The following is a 20,914-nucleotide window of genomic DNA, read 5'->3' on the forward strand; positions in this document are numbered from 1 at the left end:
ATATCTGTGGCACTGGACTGGACTAGACATGTGCACACTGAAATATTTTGTTTTGGAATTTCGTTTTCGTCCGAAAAATAAATTTATTTAGTTACTCCCGAAATTCACTTTTATTTATTTTGTTTCGTTAAAAAATCCATTCGTCCGAAAATCCAAAATAATTAAGGTCAAATCTGTCGTTGAAGGCTTATGGTGTCTGTCGAATGTTCTAAGAAGACGAAGCAACTAAACTGTACGACGCCGCAATTGTACATTTCCGGTCGAATGTTCCGCCTACAAGCTATAGTAGAATTCTAATGTATGACACTAGTAATAATTATATTTATTAATTATTATTATTAGTCAACCTACAAACATTAGAATTCTTCTATAGCCTATGGGCGGAGCATTTGACCGTAAATGTCCGCTCGCGGCGACTGCTTCGTCGAATCTTCATGACAAATCTTTTCTCTCTATGTCGAATAATCTTGGACTAATAGAGTTAGGTTAGGCACATTCGACCTTTTTTGCTATTGTCTCTGTAATGTCGAATCTTTTCTCTCTATGTCGAATCTTTTCTCTCTATGTAGAATAATCTTGGACTAATAGAGTTAAGGTTAGGCACATTCGACCACAGGTTCGATGGACACAGATCGCTATTGTCAGCGCCATGTCGAATCTCCTATCTATATCGAACTGTTGTTGCAACGAAAACGAAAATATTTGTTTATGTCGAATCTTTTGGTTTTCGGATTCGGATTCTGAAATTCAGACGAAAATGCATTCGGACGAAAACGAATGCACATGTCTAGACTGGACACTAACTGTGGATTAGAATCATCTCTCCACACTGACAGCTATGTTTTGCTACAATCCCAATTAAAGCTGTCTCTGTGGGACTAGAAACCTGACTCAATCAACCACCCTTCAACAGGGGTCTTTTTGTTTAAATGGTTTCTAATTAAATCTAGTGACAGGACGGACTTTGCTATGCAGTGGTGTCGCTAGGGGGTGGCTATTGGGGCTATAGCCCCGATTCTGGGGCCCATAGCTCTGAGTCTCTGCAGGTGTCCCCAAGGGGAGAGGAGGCCCTCTGGGGACCCTGATGCAAGGAGGAGGCTCTCTGGGGACCCTGATGCAAGGAGGAGGCTCTCTGGGGACCCCGATTTTAAGGGGGAGGCTCTCTGGGGACCCTAATGTAAGGGGGGCTCTCTGGGAACCCTGATGTAAGTGGTGAGCTCTCTGGGGATATATACACACACATATATTGCTGTATATACATGTGTATGCCCGCTTAAGCGTATGAGTTTCTTTACTACACAGCTATGGGCTCTAGCCCCAGATCTTTTGTAGACCTAGCAACGCCCCTGTTGCTATGTATGGTGCATGTCACTGAGATCAATAGTCTGATCCATAAATATTACCTATTCCAATTAACAATAGCCTTGTTATAGGTGTGTACATGCATGGTTGAAGCGTGATGCAGCTGCTCTTAAACAGACAACGTTGTCTATTTTTAACATGATCTTGGTGTTGGTGGTGGGTACCTGGTCTTGGCCCCTTTTTGTATTAAACATATTTTTCTAATAAAACGTATCCCTTATTAAGCAGCCTGGCCCGCCTGTGTCTCTTCTCAGTGGGAATCTTTCCCCTGTAAATTTTCTTTCTCTATAGTATTTAGGCACAGAGACCGCACCTATTATTGGTGAGCCTGCTAATCTTGGGACATCACACGGGTATATTGAACAACCAGTGTTGTGGTAACTAATAGTGAGTATTGATCTTCAACCAATTTTTCTATATGATATCATTAGGGACACTAATACAGTGATCAGTGATAATACTGTACATTTGGCCAACAAGAGGAAATGTAAAAAAAAAAAAAAATAGTAGTTTGCTTTTTCGCATTACATTATCAAATTGGATTACATTTCTTTACATTTTGTCCAAAAAAAAAAAAATATTCTGGTAGATTAAAAAAAAATCACATACTTTACATACATTTCTAAAGTGTATAAAGTGTATTTAGCTGTTTGGTTAAAGCACCACTTAAAAGATTAAATCAAATTGTTTGCAATACAATATTTTTCAAAATTTCAGCTGGTTTGCTTTAACCACAAAGACAACTATTAGCGTTCCTCTCTATATAGGACTTGTGTATTAGTGGTCTGTTCTTTGGTCTGAGCTCTCAGAATTGTGGACAGAAATGGAACAGATACAGTATTTACAGGAAGTAAAAGGAGGCTCGATGCATTATCACCTCAACAGTTTGTTGAAAGTCTTTGAACACAAGACTCTTGTCTCACAACCAGCCTCAGTAGACCTCGATCATCTCTACAAACCATAGCAAGATGAAGGATCTTTTACCATACGTATTGTTTTTTTTTTTTTGTACCTTCCAACAGGTGAGTCATCAGTAATGTCTTCCTAGGATCGTTCTAATTACATAATTTAAAGGGGTTGTAAACCCTCGTGTTTTTTCACCTTAATGCATCCTATATGTGAAGGTGAAAAAACTTCTGACAGTGATCGGCCCACCAAGACCCCCCCATTTTACTCACCCGAGCCCTTCGATCCCTCGGCAGAGACGTGCTCTAGCTCTCTGCCCAGTGTTCTCGGCTCTTGATTGGATAGATTGATAGCAGAGCAGCCATTGGCTCCCGCGGGCGCCGGGCCGAGTCCGGCATCCTGTGTCTATAGACGCAAATGCTGGACTCGGGAGCACGCCCGCACGGTAACCACCCAGGAGAGTGCTTCTCCCAGGGGGTTAACCTATGCAAGGAGGAGCCACGAGAGCCGCCGGGGACCCCAGAAGAGGAGGATCGGAGCCACTCTGTGTAAAACAAACTGCACAGTGGAGGCAAGTATGACATGTCTGTTATTTTTTTTTTTTTTTAAACGAGGGTGTACAAACCCTTTAATGAAGTTCTTAAGGCAGAGTCGAATTTCTTTTATAGAGAATGTAAGAATGAGCAAAACTATTTAAGATCTTAAGGAGACCATTTTGTAGCCTTAAAATATTAAAAGCCCCACTGGAATACCTTCACCAGCTTCTTTCCTATCATCCTCTGGTTACATAGTTACATAGTCGGTGAGGATGAAAAAAGACACAAGTCCATCAAGTTCAACCTACCCTGTTTCCCCGAAAATAAGACCTAGCGTGATTGTCAGTGATGGCTGCAATATAAGCCCTACCCCCCAAATAAGCCCTAGTTAAAGTCTTTATAGGTCTTATTTCAGGATAGGGCTTCCACATCCTTGCCGCTCTTACAGTAAAGAACCCTCTACATAGTTTAAGGTTAAACCTCTTTTCTCCTAATTTTAATGAGTGGCCACGAGTCTTATTAAACTCCCTTCGGCAAAAAAGTTTTATCCCTATTGTGGGGTCACCAGTACAGTATTTGTAAATTGAAATCATATCCCATGGTTGCATCCATGGTATGGGTTGTGATCTTAGTGCAGGAATGACTGGCTGTTTGGTCGGAGGCAACCAATCAGTATCTCTGCCTGAACACGTATCCCACAGCAGAAACCAGGGGGAACCTGGAAGGACCCTGGGGCTTGGGAAAGGAAGGTATTCCAGTTGAATTTTTAGTGAAGAAGGGGGTGGAGTATAGGTGAACTTATTGTAAAAGTTTCTGCCCTCTTTAATCTGTAAAAAAAAAAAAGTTATCAAAAATTGGTGTGCCACATGCAATTTCCTTTAACATGGTGTTTTGAGGTGGGGGAAATAGATATCTTGCCCTTGGGGCCTGAAAGTTATTTTGATTATTTAAATTAACATACTGAAAAAGGGTACATTTGCAGTAGTATAAAGGACACAACAAAAAGAAAAAGACAGAAAAGAGACAATTCTTACGTTGGGTGCCATAGAGTTTCTCTTGTCCCAGATCTCTAATTACAAAGTCTTGTGAAGATCGACTTCAGCCTGTACAGTGAGTACTGCAAGCTCCTATTTTAAAGCATTTGCAGGGCTTTCAATGAGCTTCAAGACGTTTTCACAAAAGCCTACAGAAGATAACTTCACATATACACTATATTACCAAAAACATACCTCCCAACTTTCTGAGATGGGAATGAGGGACACCTATTAACATAAGTATGTAGCATAGGACACGCCCCCTGCCACATCCCCTTAAAGGAGAATTGTACAAAAATAATTTTGTTTAAACCCACAAGTGCTTTTTTACCACTACTATTCCTTTATACTGGATTTGAAATTAATAAATGCAACAGTTTAGAAAGTGGATGTAAGGCACTGGGAAACACTTATTTTGATAAGTAACGCATTTTATATACAACTATATAGATCAGGTCACAATGAGGGACAAATGAGGAGGAAAAGGGACAGAGGGACTGTGTCTCCGAATGAGGGACAGTCCCTCTAAATCAGGGACAGTTGGGATGGCTGCCTACACACACACATACAAACTTTAATGGCATCCCAGTTTTAATAGTGAATATTCAATATTGAGTTGGACCACCCTTTGCAGCTATAACAGTTTCAACTCTTCTGGGAAGGATGTCCACAAGGTTTAGGAGTGTGTCTATGGGAATGTTTGACCATTCTTCCAGAAGAGCATTTGTGAGGTCAGGTACTGATGTGGACCTTGCTTTGTGAACTGGTCCAAATCATTTGGTGGAGGGGGGATTATGGTGTGGGGTTGTTTTTCAGGGGTTGGGCTTGGCCCCTTAGGTCCAGTGAAGGGAACTCTTAAGGTGTCAGCATACCAAGACATTTTGGATAATTTCATGCTCCCAACTTTGTGGGAACAGTTTGGGGATGGCCCCTTCCTTTTCCAACATGACTGCGCACCAGTGCACAAAGCAAGGTCCATAAAGACATGGATGAGCGAGTTTGGGGTGGAGAAACATGACTGGCCTGCACAGAGTCCTGACTTCAACCTGATAGAACACCTTTGGGATGAATTAGAGCGGAGACTGCGAGCCAGGCCTTCTCGTTCAATATCAGTGCCTGACCTCACAAATGCTCTTCTGGAAGAAAGGTCAAACATTCCCATAGACACACTCCTAAACCTTGTGGACATCCTTCCCAGAAGAGTTGAAGCTGTTATAGCTGCAAAGGGTGGGCCAACTCAATATTGAACCCTACTGACTAATGCCCCGTACACACGGTCGGATTTTCCGACAGAAAATGTGTGATAGGACCTTGTTGTCGGAAATTCCGACCGTGTGTAGGCTCCATCACACATTTTCCATCGGATTTTCCGACACACAAAGTTTGAGAGCAGGATATAAAATTTTCCGACAACAAAATCCGTTGTCGGAATTTCCGATCTTGTGTACACAAATCCGACGCACAAAGTGCCACGCATGCTCGGAATAAATAAAGAGATGAAAGCTATTGGCCACTGCCCCGTTTATAGTCCCGACGTACATGTTTTACGTCACCGCGTTCAGAATAATCGGATTTTCCGACAACTTTGTGTGACCGTGTGTATGCAAGACAAGTTTGAGCCAACATCCGTCGGAAAAAATCCTAGAATTTTGTTGTCGGAATGTCCGATCAATGTCCGACCGTGTGTACGGGGCATTAGACTGGGATGCCATTAAAGTTCATGTGTGTGTGTAAAGGCAGGCGTCCCAATACTTTTGGTAATATAGTATATATTATATTTTTAATCTTACTTTTATTTTATGTTAATGATTTTTAAATTGCATGAAAGATATTTTTTTTCATTTTAATATATTTATTACGTTTTAACAACCACCATAACATAGAAAGAATCATTGCATTGATTCAGAGCAAAGCAGTATGATAGGTCCACAACGCAGGTGGAACGTAGTATAACTGTACTATGCAGATAAGGCACAGGTAGTAAATAATGCAATTTAACCACCCAAGGACCGAGCCTCTTTCTGAGATTTGTTGTTTACAAGTTAACCACTTACCAACCGGCCCATTGCCGAATGACGGCTGCAGGGCGGTTGGATAACTCTGGGTGGACGTACTATGACGTCCTCCCAGAATTCCCCTCTTGCGCGCCCCCTGGGGCGCGCACCCGAACACATCCGTGACCGCCGGGTCCAGAGGACCCGGCGCATCACGGATCCCGGTAAATGGCCGCTGATCGCGGCCGTTTACCATGTGATCGAGCCGTCAAATGACGCCGGTTCCTCTCCTCCCCTCCTGTGTACCGATCGGTACACTGTGAGCGGAGAGGGGGATGGATGGATGTCTGCAGCGCTGTGGGCTGTATGTGTAGTGCCCACAGCGCTGCACAGAGACATCCATCCATCCATGCTCAGCCATCCCTCACTACTCATGCTGTGCAATACTCTGCAATACCAGCACAATACTCTGCAATGCTGTGCAATACTCTGCAATACCCCCACAATACTCTGCAATACTCTGCAATGCCCCCACAATACTCTGCAATACTCTGCAATACCCCCACAATACTCTGCAATACCCCCACAATACTCTGCAATGCTGTGCAATACTCTGCAATACCCCCACAATACTCTGCATTACTCTGCAATACCCCCACAATACTCTGCAATACTCTGCAATGCCCCCACAATACTCTGCAATGCTGTGCAATACTCTGCAATGCCCCCCACAATACTCTGCAATGCTGTGCAATACTCTGCAATGCCCCCACAATACTCTGCAATGCCCCCGCCATACTCTGCAATGCCCCCCGCCATACTCTGCAATGCCTCCGCCATACCCCGCCATACCCCGCCATACTCCGCCATACTCCGCCATACCCCGCCATACTCCGCCATACCCCGCCATACCCCGCCATACTCCGCCATACCCCGCCATACCCCGCCATACTCCGCAATACCCTGCCATACCCCGCCATACTCCGCCATACTCCGCCATACCCCGCCATACTCCGCCATACCCCGCCATACTCCGCCATACCCCGCCATACCCCGCCATACTCCGCAATACCCTGCCATACCCCGCCATACTCCGCAATATCCCGCCATACTCCGCAATACCCCGCCATACCCTGCCATACCGAGCCATGCTCAGCTGTACTCGCCCTCTGTATGTGGCCAGGCTGTGGAAGTCTCACACATGTGGTATCGCCGTACTCAGGAGGAGCAGGAGAATCTATTTTGAGGTGTCATTTTTGCTATGTACATGTTATGTGGTAGAAATATTGTATAAATGGACAACTTTGTGTTAAAAAAAAAAAAAGCGTTTTAACCACTTCCCGCCCGCCGGCCGTCATACAACGTCCTTGACTTTGTGCGGGGATATCTGAATGATGGGTGCAGCTACAGGCATCATTCAGATATCAGCTTTTTCAGCCGGCGATTCCCTACACCATGAGAATGATCATAGCAGCTGTTCCACTGCTTGATCGTTCTTACGGGAGGCGAGAGGGGATGTCCCCCCCTCCCGCGCTTCTACCGACTCACCGCTACGATCGAAGCCAGGATCTTTTTTTTTTTTTTTTTTTTTATTTCAGGCTTCCCAGCCTAGAGGTGAGATGTGAGGTCTTATTGCCCCCATATCTCACTGTAAAGAGGACCTGTCATGCCATATTCCTATTACAAGGATATTTATATTCCTTGTAATAGGAATAAAAGTGGTCAAAAATTTTTTTTTTTGGAAAAAAGCATCAAACTAAAATAAATAAAGTAAAATGAACAATAAAAAAAAAAAAAAAATTTTTAAAGCGCCCCTGTCCCTGTGTGCTCGCATGCAGAAGCGAACGCATACGTAAGTCCTGCCCACATATGAAAACGGTGTTCAAACCACACATGTGAGGTATCGGTGCGATCGGTAGAGCGAGAGCAATAATTTTGGCATTAGACCTCCTCTGTAACTCAAAATTTGTAACCAGTAAAAAATTTTAAAGCGTCGCCTATGGGGATTTTTGAGTAGCAAAGTTTGGCGCCATTCCACAAGCGCGTGCAATTTTGAAGGGTGACATGTTGGGTATCTATTTACTCGTCGTAACTTCATCTTTCACATTATGCAAAAACATTGGGCTAACTTTACTGTTTTGGTTTTTGTAAAGCACAAAACATTTTTTTTTCCAAAAAAAACGCGTTAAAAAAATTGCTGGGCAAATACCGTGCGAGATAAAAAGTTGCAAGGACTGCCATTGTATTCTCTAGGGTCTTTGCTAAAAAAACATATATAATGTTTTGGGGTTCTATGTAATTTTCTAGCTAATAAATGATGATTTTTACATGTAGGAGAGAAATGTCAGAATTGGCCTGGGTGCTCCAGAACACCTGAAGGTGCTCCCCTGCATGTTGGGCCTCTGTATGTGGCCACGCTGTGTAAAAGTCTCACACATGTGGTATCACCGTACTCGGGAGTAATAGCAGAATGTATTTTGGGGTGTAATTTGTGGTATGCATATGCGGTCTGTGAGAAATACCCTGCTAATATGACAATTTTGTGGAAAAAAAAAAAAAGTAAAAAAAAAACCTTGATTTTGCAAAGAATTGTGGGAAAAAATGACAACTTCAAAAAACTCACCATGCATCTTTCTAAATACCTTGGAATGTCTTCTTTCCAAAAAGGGGTCATTTGGGGGGTATTTGTACTTTTCTGGCATGTTAGGGTCTCAAGAAATTAGATAGGCCGTCAGTACTTCAGGTGTGATCAATTTTCAGATATGCGCACCATAGCTTTTGGACTCTATAACTTTCAAAAAGACCAAATAATATCCACCGATTTGGGTTATTTTTACCAAAGATATGTAGCGGTATAAATTTTGGCCAAAATATATGAAGAAAAATTACTAATTTGCAAAATATTATAACAGAAATGAAGAAAAATTTATTTTTTTACAGATTTTTCGGTCTTTTTTCTTTTACGGCGCAAAAAATAAAGAACCCAGCAGTGATTAAATACCACCAAAAGAAAGCTCCATTTGTGTGAAAAAAAGGACAAAAATTTCATAAAGATACAGTGTTGCATGACTGAGTAATTGTCATTCAAAATGTGAGAGCACCAAAAGCTGAAAATTGGTCTGGTTAGGAAGGGGGTTTAAGTGCCCAGTTGTCAAGTGGTTAAAAAACATTCTTTTTTTGCTAGAAAATTACTTAGAACCCCCAAACATTATACTTTTTTTTTCTAACACCCTAGAGAATAAAATGGCCATTGCAATACTTTCTGTCACACCGTATTTGCGCAGCGGTCTTACAAGCGCACTTTTTTGGAAAAAATACACTTTTTTTAATTAAAAAATAAGACAACAGTAAAGTTAACCCAATTTTTTTTATATTGTGAAAGATAATGTTATGCCGAGTAAATTGATACCCAACATGTCACGCTTCAAAATTGTGCCCGCTCGTGGAATGGCAACAAACTTTTACCCTTAAAAATCTCCATAGGCGACGTTTAAAAAATTCTACAGGTTGCATGTTTTGAGTTACAGAGGAGGTCTAGTGCTAGAATTATTAACCACTTCAATACAGGGCACTTAGACACCTTCCCGCCCAGCCCAATTTTCAGCTTTCAGCGCTGTCGCAATTTGAATGACAATTGCGCGGTCATGCTACACTGTACCCAAACAAATTTTTTATCATTTTGTTCCCACAAATAGAGCTTTCTTTTGGCGGTATTTGATCACCTTTGCGGTTTTTATTTTTTGCGCAACAAATAAAAAAAGACCGAAAATTTTGAAAAAAAACAAGTTTTTCTTTGTTTCTGTTAAAACTTTTTGTAAATAAGTACGTTTTCTTCTTCAATGACGGGCACTGATATGGCTGCACTGACGGGCACTGATACGGCAGCACTGATGGGCACCGATGAGGTGGCACCGATGAGGTGGCACTGATGAGGTGGCACTGACGGGCACTGATGATGGGCACTGATAGGCGGCACTGATGGGCACTGATAGGTGGCACTGATGGGCACTGATAGGTGGCACTGGTATGCGGCACTGATGGGCACTCATAGGTGGCACGGATGGGCACTTATAGGCGGCACTGATGGGCACTCATAGGTGGCATTGTTGGGCACTCGTAGGTGGCATTGATGGTTACTTATGGGTGGCACTGATAGTTGGCACAGATGGGCACGGATGGGCACTGATAGATGGGCACTGATGGGCACGGATGGGCACTGACAGGTGTCATGAATGGACACTGATGGGTGGCACTGATGGCATTACTTGTTTGCAGTGATGCCCCTAAGGGTGGCATTGCTGGGCATCACTGCAACATAATTGTGCCAATCAGTGCCCATTTGTGGGCACTGATTGGCACAGATTTGGCACACTGGGCACATGTGGATGGCCATGAGGTACATACCTGGCCATCCACATGTTGCCCCTTCCCTGGTGGTCCTAGTGGCGATCCCTGGTGGTCCAGTGTGGTGATCTGCGGGGGGGGGCTGCGCTGATAAACAATCAGCGCAGACCCCCCCTGCCAGGAGAGCCGCCGATCGGCTCTCCTCTACTTGCGTCTGTCAGACGCGAGTGAGGAAGAGCCGATCAACGGCTCTTCCTATTGACAGCGTGATCAGCCGTGATTGGACACGGCTGATCACATGGTAAAGAGCCTCCGCCGGAGGCTTTTTACCAAGATCAGTGTAGCAGTGTGTCAGTCGATCGCCGCGATGTGCGCCCCCGGGGGCGCGCTGCGGCATGTTATCCTGCTGGACGTCATATGACGTCCAGTCAGGATAACAGAACCACTTCCCGGACGTCAATCCGTTATAGGGCGGGCGGGAAGTGGTTAATCTCGCTCTACCAATCGTGGCGATACCTCACCACTCTTATCAGAAAGCGGAGCGCCGGCCGAAGAAGAGGATACCGGGGTTATGGCAGCTAGCTCTCTCTTCCTCTTCAAAACTTAGGACGTATATTGGCGTGTGGCGGTCCGTAAGTGGTTAAAACACTAACTTAAGCAGAACACTGAATTTTTTCACGCTGACATTTAGACATAATAGGTTAATGCATAGCAATCGTTAACCGCTTCAGCCCCGGAAGATTTTACCCCTTCCTGACAGAGCACTTTTTGCGATTCGGCACTGGGTCGCTTTAACTGACAATTGTGCAGTCGTGCGATGTTGTACCCAAACAAAATTGACATTTTTTTTTCCCCACAAATAGAGCTTTCTTTTGGTGGTATTTGATCATCTCTGCGTTTTCTATTCTTTGCGCTATAAACAAAAAAAGAGCGACAATTTTGAAAAAAAACACAATATTTTGTACTTTTTGCTATAATAAATATCCCCATTTTTTTTTTAAAAAAAGCTATTTTTTTCTCAGTTTAGGCCGATATGTATTCTTCTACATATTTTTGGTAATAAAGATCGCAATAAGCGTATATTGATTGGTTTGCGCAAAAGTTATAGCATCTACAAAATAGGGGATATAGCATTTTTATTATTATTATTTTTTTTACTAGTAATGGCAGCGATCTGCGATTTTTATCGTGACATTATGGCGGACACATTGGACAATTTTGACACATCTTTGGGACCATTGGCATTAATACAGCGATCAGTGCGATTAAAAATGCATTAATTACTGTAAAAATGTCACTGGAAGTGAAGGGGTTAAGTGTGTCCTAGTGTGTGTTCTAACTGAAGGGGGGAGGGGACTGTGCAGGGAAGAAAACAGATCGCTGTTCATACTCTGTATGAACAGACGATCTGTCACTTCTCCCCTCAGAGAACCGGAAACTGTGTGTTTACACACACAGATCCTGGTTCTCCGTGTCTCAGCAGCTATCGAGACCGCCAGGGGCTCGCATTGGCTCGGGGGGCGAGCGCCCCCTAGGGTTACCACGTCATCCCTTTAATCCAGGACACATATTAATTACACAGGTTCTGAGGCTGATTTAATGCAGTTAAGGCACCAAGTGAGTTTAATTACCACCTTAATCAGCCACAGAACCTGTGTAATTAATGTGTGTCCTGGATTAAAGGAATGATGTGGCAACCCTAGCGCCCCCTAGTGGCCACAGGGCGAAGCGACGTTACATAACGTCGTTTCGCCCAGCCATGCCATTCTGTCGCAGTACAACTGCGGCGGCTGGTCGGCATGTGCTTAAGCACATTGCACCCTAACGCATAGCAGCAACATAAATGCATAGCAGTGGCCTCCATACTGAAGCATCACTCTGTCATAAGCAGTACAATGAAGGGTTAATATACCTGGCAGGATCACCTACACTAGGCAGCTTGTATATTAACAGCCCATGGAAAGCTTACCTGCTCTATGCAGCACCCTTCCCTGACTGACTAAGGAGGGGGGTGGAAGAGGCTCCATTCCTGAACAGGTGGCCACCAATTCATTCCCAGGCAGCAGCCTGGAGCTCCCGGCCGCTACTACAACAGGCCAGCAGTTACCCCAACATCATCTTGCTGTTCTCTGCCAACTGAAAGCCCACAGTCCAGCCACAAGAAGCAGACAAGGATCCATCTTGGAAAGGGGGCAGCCCTGGCATCCTTGCTGGACACTTGAACTTAAACCAATTGCACGGTAGCTGGCATATTGTTTTTATTGCCTCACTAAAGTCTGTCTGTGCACTTTTCATGGAATAGGAGAAGAAGTTTATTGTGAATGTTGTGTACATTTATTGTGTGTTCATTTTTCAGGGTCTTCAACATTGACCAGAGAACCTGTAAGTATTACTTAATATTAAAACATTGGCTAAGTACAAGATGTACAATATTGGGTTCAGAAGAATAATTGGAAGCATTATTGGGTGGTGATGGGTACCCAAAGTAGTGTTTCCAGATGGTGGTGTGCAAGTGGTGGCAACACTAGACTGGCTCTACTCCCAAACCAAAGATCTTCCAAGCCCACCTTTGATGATACTGGAAAAAGAGATAAGGACTGGAGGGCCACACCAGAATACTGAACCATCAGATGCTGAGGAACATGCTAAAAAGGTGCCTCATAACAACTTTGTGACTCTAATGCCTATTCCCTAGACCAGCCTTTCTCAACCTTTTATCCCAGAGGAACCCTTGAAATGATTTTCAGGTGTAGGGGAACCGTTGCAAAACCAGTTCATTGATGGTCAGTGGGAAAAATGGCCCCTACATTGCTGACCAGTGGGAATAATGCTCCCCGTTAGTGGTGGTCCAAATGCCACCCTTACACACAGCTAAAAAGATCATTGGGTTCATAGTTACATATGAGGCCTCGTGCACACTGAACGTTAAAATAACATTATAAAAACGCCAGTAGCTTTGCAGTGAGTTTTTCAAAGTTTTTTAATGTTTTTGCAATAGCGTTTTTTAGCGTTTATTAGCGTTTTTCTGCGCTAGCGTTTTTTTTTTTTTATGGATCAAAAACGTAAAAAAAACCCCTGGTGAGCCTGCATTTTTGAGCTTTTATCTGCATTCATCAGCGTTTTTTGACGTTGGAGCTTTTTTACAGCTGAAAACAGCTGAAAAACTCCTCTCAGAACCCACTATTTTTAGTTTTTTTTTAAAGTCAAAAAACGCCCCAGCCAAAAACTGCTGATAACAGCCTATGTGTGCATGGACACATAGGATAACATGATGGGGAGTTTACTGACTGTAGAAAAAAAACGTCTGAAGCCAAAAACAGCTGCTGTAAAAACGTCCAAAAACGTCCAGTGTGCATGAGGTCCTAAAGTCAGGTCAAAAAAAAAAAAAAAAAAGATACAAATCCATCTAGTTCAACCAATAAAAAAAAAATAGAATGAATAAAATTCAGGGACCCCTGGCAACCTCTGAAGGAACCCTAGTTGAGGATGACTGTCTTAGACCTTCCCTCTGTTTATCAAGCCCTGATGAAAAGGGTGTCCTAGAGTCTGAAATGACTACTATTCTGCTTGAACTTTTTATTTGAAAAAACATATTTTGGACTTCAATATTCTGATGTGGCGCTCCAGTTCTTATCTCTTTTTACAGATTTAGGAAGAATGTGAACACTGTGTGAGCTGAACAGCAGGCATAGACCAGGTCACAAGTAGGGTGAGCTCTTCATTGTAAAATCTGTACAAGGAATAGTAATGTATTCTTCAGATTTTGAGCCTGGCAGGAGTATTGGCATACCTCCCAACTTTTTGAGATGGGAGCACGGAACACCTATTACTAGCAAAAGTATGTAGGCATAGGACACACCCCCTGCCACGCCCCCTTAAAGGAAAATTATACAAAAAAAAATATTTGTTAAACCCACAAGTGCTTTTTTTTCCACTAGTATTGCTTTATACTGACTTTTGACATTTACAAATGCAGCAATTAACCTCTTGCTTACTGGGCACGTAAACCCCCTTCCTGCCCAGACCAATTTTTAGCTTTCAGCGCTGTCACACTTTGGGTGACAATTACTCAGTCATACAACACTGTACTCAAATGAAATTTTTATCATTTTTTTCACACAAATAGAGCTTTCTTTTGGTGTTATTTAATCACCACTTGGGTTTTTATTTTTTGCTAAACAAACAAAAAAAGACAGAAATTTTTGAAAAAAAAACAAAAACATGTTTCATGGTTTTGCAAACTGATAATTTTTCTCCTTCATTGATATTCGCTGAAGAGGCTGCACTGATGGGCACTGATGGGCCGCACTGATGGGCACAGATAAGGCGACACTGATAGACACAGATAAAGACGGCACTGATGGGCCCTGATGGATGGCACTGATGGATGGCACTAATAGGTGGCACTGGGCACTGGTAGGTGGCACTGATGGGCACTGGTAGGTGGCACTGGTAAGTGGTATTGATAGGCAGCACTGGTGATGACGCACTGATTGGTGATTTAGAGGTGGCACTGTGAGCACTGATGGGTGGCGCTGGTGGGCACTGGTAGGTGGCGCTGGTGGGCACTGGTAGGTGGCACTGGTGGGCACAGAAGCCTCTGCAGAGGCTCTCCACAATCGGGACTGATGTCACTCTCACAGCCGCCGGTGATCGGCTTTGTTTTTTCTCCTCGCGCTACCAGCCGATTCACATGATCAGCTGTCATTGGCTGACAGCTGATCACGTGGTAAGGGGTCAGGATCGACCCCTTACTGGGATCTGTGATCAGCCGAGTCTCATAGACTGCAGGGGGCGCGCAGGCTGCTCAATGGATGCCCTCCCGGCAAATTAAGTCCACCCTGCAGCCATCTTTCGGCTATAGCGTGGACGGGAAGTGGTTAAGAAAGTGGATAAAAGGTCTACCACTGTAAAACACGTTTTGAAAGATAAATAGTGCATTTTACATACAATTATATAGATCAGACCAAAATGAGGGACAAATGAGGAAGGAAGACGGACAGAGAGACTTTGTTCCAAATCAGGGACAGTCCCTCAAAATCAGGGACAGTTGGGGGCTATGTTATTGGGTTGGCAAGGTAACTAGAGCAGTAGGCATAGGTCAATGCACAAGTAGGACAAGACCTTCATTCCAAAATTTTTACAAGAAAGAGTAATTATATTCTTCAGATTTTGTTCCTGATAGGAGTTCTGGTGTGGCAAGGTAACTAGGGCAGTAGGCATAGGTCGGTGCCCAAGCAGGGTGAACACCTCCATTAAAAGAATTGTATCAGGAATCGGAATTATATTCTTCAGAGTTTGGGCCTGGCAGAAGGTGGCACAATAACTAGAGCGCTAAGTATAGTTCAGTGCACAAGTATGGCGAGGTGCTTCATTCCAAAAATTGTCCCAGGAATAGTAATATATTCTTAAAAAAGATTTTGGTCCTGGTAGGAGTGCTTAGGTGGCAAGGTAATTAGAGCAGTAGGCATAACCTGGTGCACAAGCAGGGCGAGACCCTCATTTCATAAATTGTACAGGGAATAGTAAAATATTCTTTAGATTTTGGGCCTGGCTAGGGTGGAAGGATAGAGCAGTAGGCATAGGTCGGGGGACAAGTAGCGTGAGACAGTTTATTCCAAAAAAATTGTATAAGGAATTGTAATTATTGTATTATATTGTATTATTGTATTGTAATTATATTCTTCAGATATTGGGTCTAGCAGTAGCCTTGCAGTGACAAGGTACCAAATTTTTGCTCAGAGTTTGGATCTGGCAAGGTAGCTCAAGCAGTAGCTATAGATGCACAAAAAGCCACCACAGTTGAAAACTGTCATAGCCAAGTTAAAGTGGTTCTGAAGGCAGAAGGTAAAAAAACCTTCTGTGTGCAGCGGCCTCAGCCCCCAATCCTTACCTGAGCTTCCTCCGATCCAGCGATGTTCACGAACCAGAAATGTCCTCGGCTGTCCCGGGACTCTCCCTCCTCATTGGTCAATCACAACCAATAAAGGGAGAGCAGGGGGGCGGGGCCCAGCCCCGGTTCTATGTGTCTTATGGACGCAAAGAACAGCGGCTCGGGATCTAGCATGCAGCGGTGTCCCCAGGGCAATCAGCTTTCTCTGTGGGGCACTGCTCGAGGGGGAGGAGCCAGAAGCACCCCAGGGGGGACCTGAAAAGAAGAGGATTGAAGCTGTTCTGTGCAAAACCACTGCACAGTGCAGGTAAGTGTAGCAGCATCACCAACCTCCAAAGAGGTATAAAACAGAGAGATGATAAGGGCGCTCTGGTGGAGGTGGGTAGCTGGTCAGAGGGATGATAGTGATGAGATGGCACTTCTGGCAGCACTTTGGTTAGAGGAGAAGCAACTCTGAAGATATAAAAAAGGAAAAGAAAGGCGCCTCTAAGTGCAGTATGTAAAATTTAATAGAGTGCACAAAGGGTTAAAAGCACTTACAAGATTGTTGAGTGTTAAAAGAAATGATAAAATCAGGAGCCCTCATCTGTGGCATGTGTATATCCTCAGCATGGTGGTAGAGAGCAGTGTAGAGCTGTCCAGCAGCTATAAAGCGTTCTCATGCATGTTGGAAAGAGGAGGCAGCAGGGAAGCTTGTATTCACTGCGGGACACACAAGGCTGATGGTGTCAGTGAAGCGAAGGGGGTGGTTAATTTTTTAACGCGTTTCGGCTCCTTCGTCAGACCTACGCCCACACTCCTCAAGCTGGCTTATAAATGGTGAGGGGGAGGAGCAAGGGGAGGAGTTTGGGCAGATACTAAATACACAATAATAAGGGAAGTGACAGATGTATTATGAGGACGGCCTAGATGACCATGCACTCGCAAAATGGATTATTAACGTCAGTGCTATATACAATGAAGTCCTGAAGGAATTTGACACAGGGGTACAGGGCACAGATGGCAGTGGTTAAATTAACAATAATAAATAAATAAATATACAAACATAAGGTTGACATTGAATTAATATACAGGTGTGTTACATGGCCGGGTGTCTATATGAATGTGTTATAAAGGCGGCCGGGCGTTTGTACACATGCAAATAAGGTCGTAAGTCTAATGTTAAATTAACAATGAATAAATAATAAATAAATATGTAGCCGTATTACAAGGGCAGCCGGGGAGCTATGTACCTGTGTTACAGGGGCGGCCAGGCATATGTACACATGCAAATAAAGTAATAAATCTGTTGTAAGGGGATAAAAAAAGGAATAAGCGATTACTAATTATGTCTGTAACAATGATAAAACAGTGATGAATATTACTTTACTATGAATAAGTGTATAGGTGTGTTACAAGGGCGGCCGGGCGTCTATACACTAAAGACAGATAGAGGAAAATAGTGGATGCTTATACAAGTTGTACGAATTGTGCAGATTATGCCTGTAGCAATAATCTCACCCCCTTCGCTACACTGACACCATCAGCCTTGTGTGTCCCGCAGTGAATACAGGCTTCCCTGCTGCCTCCTCTTTCCAACACGCATGAGAACGCTTTACAGCTGCTGGACAGCTCTACACCGCTCTCTACCACCATGCTGAGGATGGACACATGCCACAGATGAGGGCTCCTGATTTTATCATGTCTTTTAACACTCAACAATCTTGTAAGTGCTTTTAACCCTTTGTGCACTCTATTAAATTTTACATACTGCACTTAGAGGCGCCTTTCTTTTCCTTTTTTACCGACCTCCAAAGGCCTAATGGTGACCTCCAGAGCCAGGGAGAGCTGACATCCTTCCTTGTAGTGTGGGTTATTAGGCATGGTGGGTGTATTGCAAGTTGAATAATTTTTGAACGCAAGATAAAGAGATTTACCGTCTCTTAACAGTGGTGGTGGAGAGAGGGTTTAGGGCCAGGACATCCTTAGGTAGATGCAATAGTAAGACTCCGAGACATAGGGGCCTTTAAGCTGGATGCAGCAACTGTATTTGTGGAACTGCTGTCTCCTATGGCAACTGAACTTTGAACAGTCAATAGAGATCCATACACGTAACCCGTTATAGATCTTCTCTCACAACTCACAGTATCCTACTATAGATCTTCACTCACTGAGCTCCTGGTCTCTCATTAGACTTCAAGATCCCAAACATCACTGGATCCCCTGAGCTCTTCCACAGCTAAACACGCTGTATATTCCTCAAGTGTCACCCCTGCTAACCCGCTGGGTCCCTGGCTTGGCACTCTGCTGAAGCTTTCCCACTTCTTTACCGTCCCCGGCTGGTGAAAAGGCTACTCTGGTACTTCTTCAGACTTCCATACACTGGCCTATGATAACAGAAATGGTTGTCCCTTAATGATGACTGTGTCACCTTTATCTTTGACCTTGATCCTCACTTGCCTCTGGAAACAGGAGTGGTCGTCCCTCGTGGCAACTGCTTCTCCCACACTGCTGGCAACAATGTGGTTCCCCATCCGGTGGAACCTTTGCAACTTGGTTGGGCTTCCAGCCAAAAGCCACAAGCCCCGTGCTGCTTCTCTCAAACCTGGATAGGCCTCAGAGAGCCCTAGCAGTCAGGTGCTCCCAGGATAGGCCACAGGCTTTTAGCCTAGAAACCCAGAGCCTTGTGACACACGTCCACCCAGACAGCCATCCAGGTGGCGCAGAACACAGATCACCTGACTCCTCCCGAATATATAGGCTCTTCCAGCAGGCCAAGGGACTAAAGAAACCCCTGCCAATTGGCTGAGACAACCCATCCACCCCTAGTCTGGATTCACTATGGCCTGATCATTCTAATGCCACAGGCAACAATGCCACCTAGTGACAGAAGAGAGAGGTACATCAAATCCACCTAGTGACAGAAGAGAGAGGTACATCAAATCCAGAGTTAGGGGAAAAGTCAGGGAACCCCCCAACATTTAGCCAGTCTAGTTACCACCTAGCAAACTAAAATTGTTAGCAACCCTGCTTACAACCAGGGTGCAACATTAGTATGACATGCAGTGGCGTTGCTAGGGGGTGGCTTTTGAGGCTATAGCCCCGAATCTGGGTCCCATAGCCCCGAGTCTCTGCAGAGGTCCCAAGGGGAGGGGAGGCTCTCTGGGGACTCTGAAGTAAGTGGGGGGCTCTCTGGGGACCCTGGTTTAAGGGGAGGCTCTCTGGGGACCCTGATTTAAGGGGGAGGCTCTTTGGGGACCCTGATTTAAAGGGGAGGCTCTCTGGGGACCCTGGTTTAAGCGGAGGCTATCTGGGGACCCTGATTTGAAGGGGAGGCTCTCTGGGGACCCTGATTTGAAGGGGAGGCTCTCTGGGGACCCTGATTTAAAGGGGAGGCTCTCTGGGAACCCTGATGCAAGGGGAAGGCTCTCTGGGGGTCCTAATGTAAGGGGGTCTCTCTGGGGATATATACACACACACACACGTTTATTATATACGTGTGTATGCCCGCCCAAGCGTATGACTTTCTTTACTACGTTGCGATGGGCTCTAGCCCCAGATCTTTTGTAGACCAAAACCAAACCTTCAATACCACTTTAAGTTTTTTGCTCGCTGGTCAAGGTTGACATCTATGAGGACATATGTTCAGATCACATTGGAGTTATCAAGGCCCTTAGGTGTTGGTCCACGTGTACAGTGCAGTGACACTGTTTAATATTACAAATTTTATATGGTTAACAGGATTATGGAGGGCATATATTGAAAGGTTTAAAATAAAGTCTATAAAACATTGATAAAATAAGAAATTATTTATATCGATCAATGTATATAATTATTTCACTTTTACAGGATGTCACCTACGCCACTGTGAAATGCAGAAAAGCGCCATATTAAAGAAGACCTCCGCTGACCTCTGTCTATAATGACCAGATAACATCACCCCCCCATTATAATATTTTAAAAACTATTTTAAAAATGAACCCTTGTTTGAGAAATTAACTTACTTTCTTTGTTGCTATTGTGTATATATTTATTATACTAACAGTGCTGATGTATTCCAATGTGGTTTAGTGCAAACAAAGAGTTCTGGCTGTGCTACTACCCATATAATCCTCCATCAAGAGAGCTCACATGTGCCCGATCCACGTCCATCTCAGAGTAATTATCCCTGAAGATGAACCGCACAACCAATATTGCTCTAAAATCTTGCTTTTATTTAAGAAACCACAATGTGTACAATACACAGGTACAGACAGTTGACGCATGTCAGCCTACATGGCATATTGTTGCTATTATGTATATATGTATTATACTAACAGTGCGGATGTATTCCACTGTGCTCTGCCTATTACCTAAAACTGTAGCAGTTCTTAGACCCACTAGAGCAGATCCAAAACATCCTAAAACGTTCTTTTTATAAGGCCAGAGATTTTTATTTTTTTTACCAGGCCACTTTAGAACTGTAGCTGGTGTTAAACACAGTAAATAGGAGAGGAGAGGCGGAGAAAAGAGGAGGGGAGAAGAGGAAAGAGGGAGGGGAGAGGGAGAGAAAAGGAGATGAGAGTGGAGGGAAGAGGAGAGGAAAAGCCTAGAGGAAAAGGGGAAAGGAGAGGAGAGGAGAGGAGAGGAAAAGAGGAGGGGGGAGGTGAGAGGAAAAGGGGAGAGGAGAGGAGAGGAAAAGGGGAGAGGAGAGGAAAAGAGGAGAGGAGAGAGAAAAAGGGGAGGGGAGAGGAGAGGAAAAGGGGAGAGGAGAGGAAAAGAGGAGAGGAGAGGAAAAGGGGAGAGGAGAAGAGAGGAAAAGGGGAGGGGAGAGGAAAAAAGGAGAGGAGAGGAAAAAGGGAGAGGAGAGGAAAAGGGGAGAGGAAA

General features: G+C 44.1%; 1 long non-coding RNA gene across 1 annotated transcript; it reads left to right on the forward strand.

The window, feature by feature from the left end:
- The first annotated feature begins 2,158 nt into the window (after nucleotides 1–2,158).
- On the forward strand, nucleotides 2,159–20,658 carry LOC141116954 (uncharacterized). Its single transcript, XR_012237072.1, has 3 exons — nucleotides 2,159–2,384; nucleotides 12,533–12,558; nucleotides 19,898–20,658. It is a non-coding gene; the product is annotated as an uncharacterized lncRNA (long non-coding RNA).
- Nucleotides 20,659–20,914: the final 256 nt, after the last annotated feature.

Source organism: Aquarana catesbeiana, linkage group LG13, assembly GCF_042186555.1.
Source record: "Aquarana catesbeiana isolate 2022-GZ linkage group LG13, ASM4218655v1, whole genome shotgun sequence".
In the NCBI taxonomy this organism is placed as follows: Eukaryota; Metazoa; Chordata; class Amphibia; order Anura; family Ranidae; genus Aquarana; species Aquarana catesbeiana.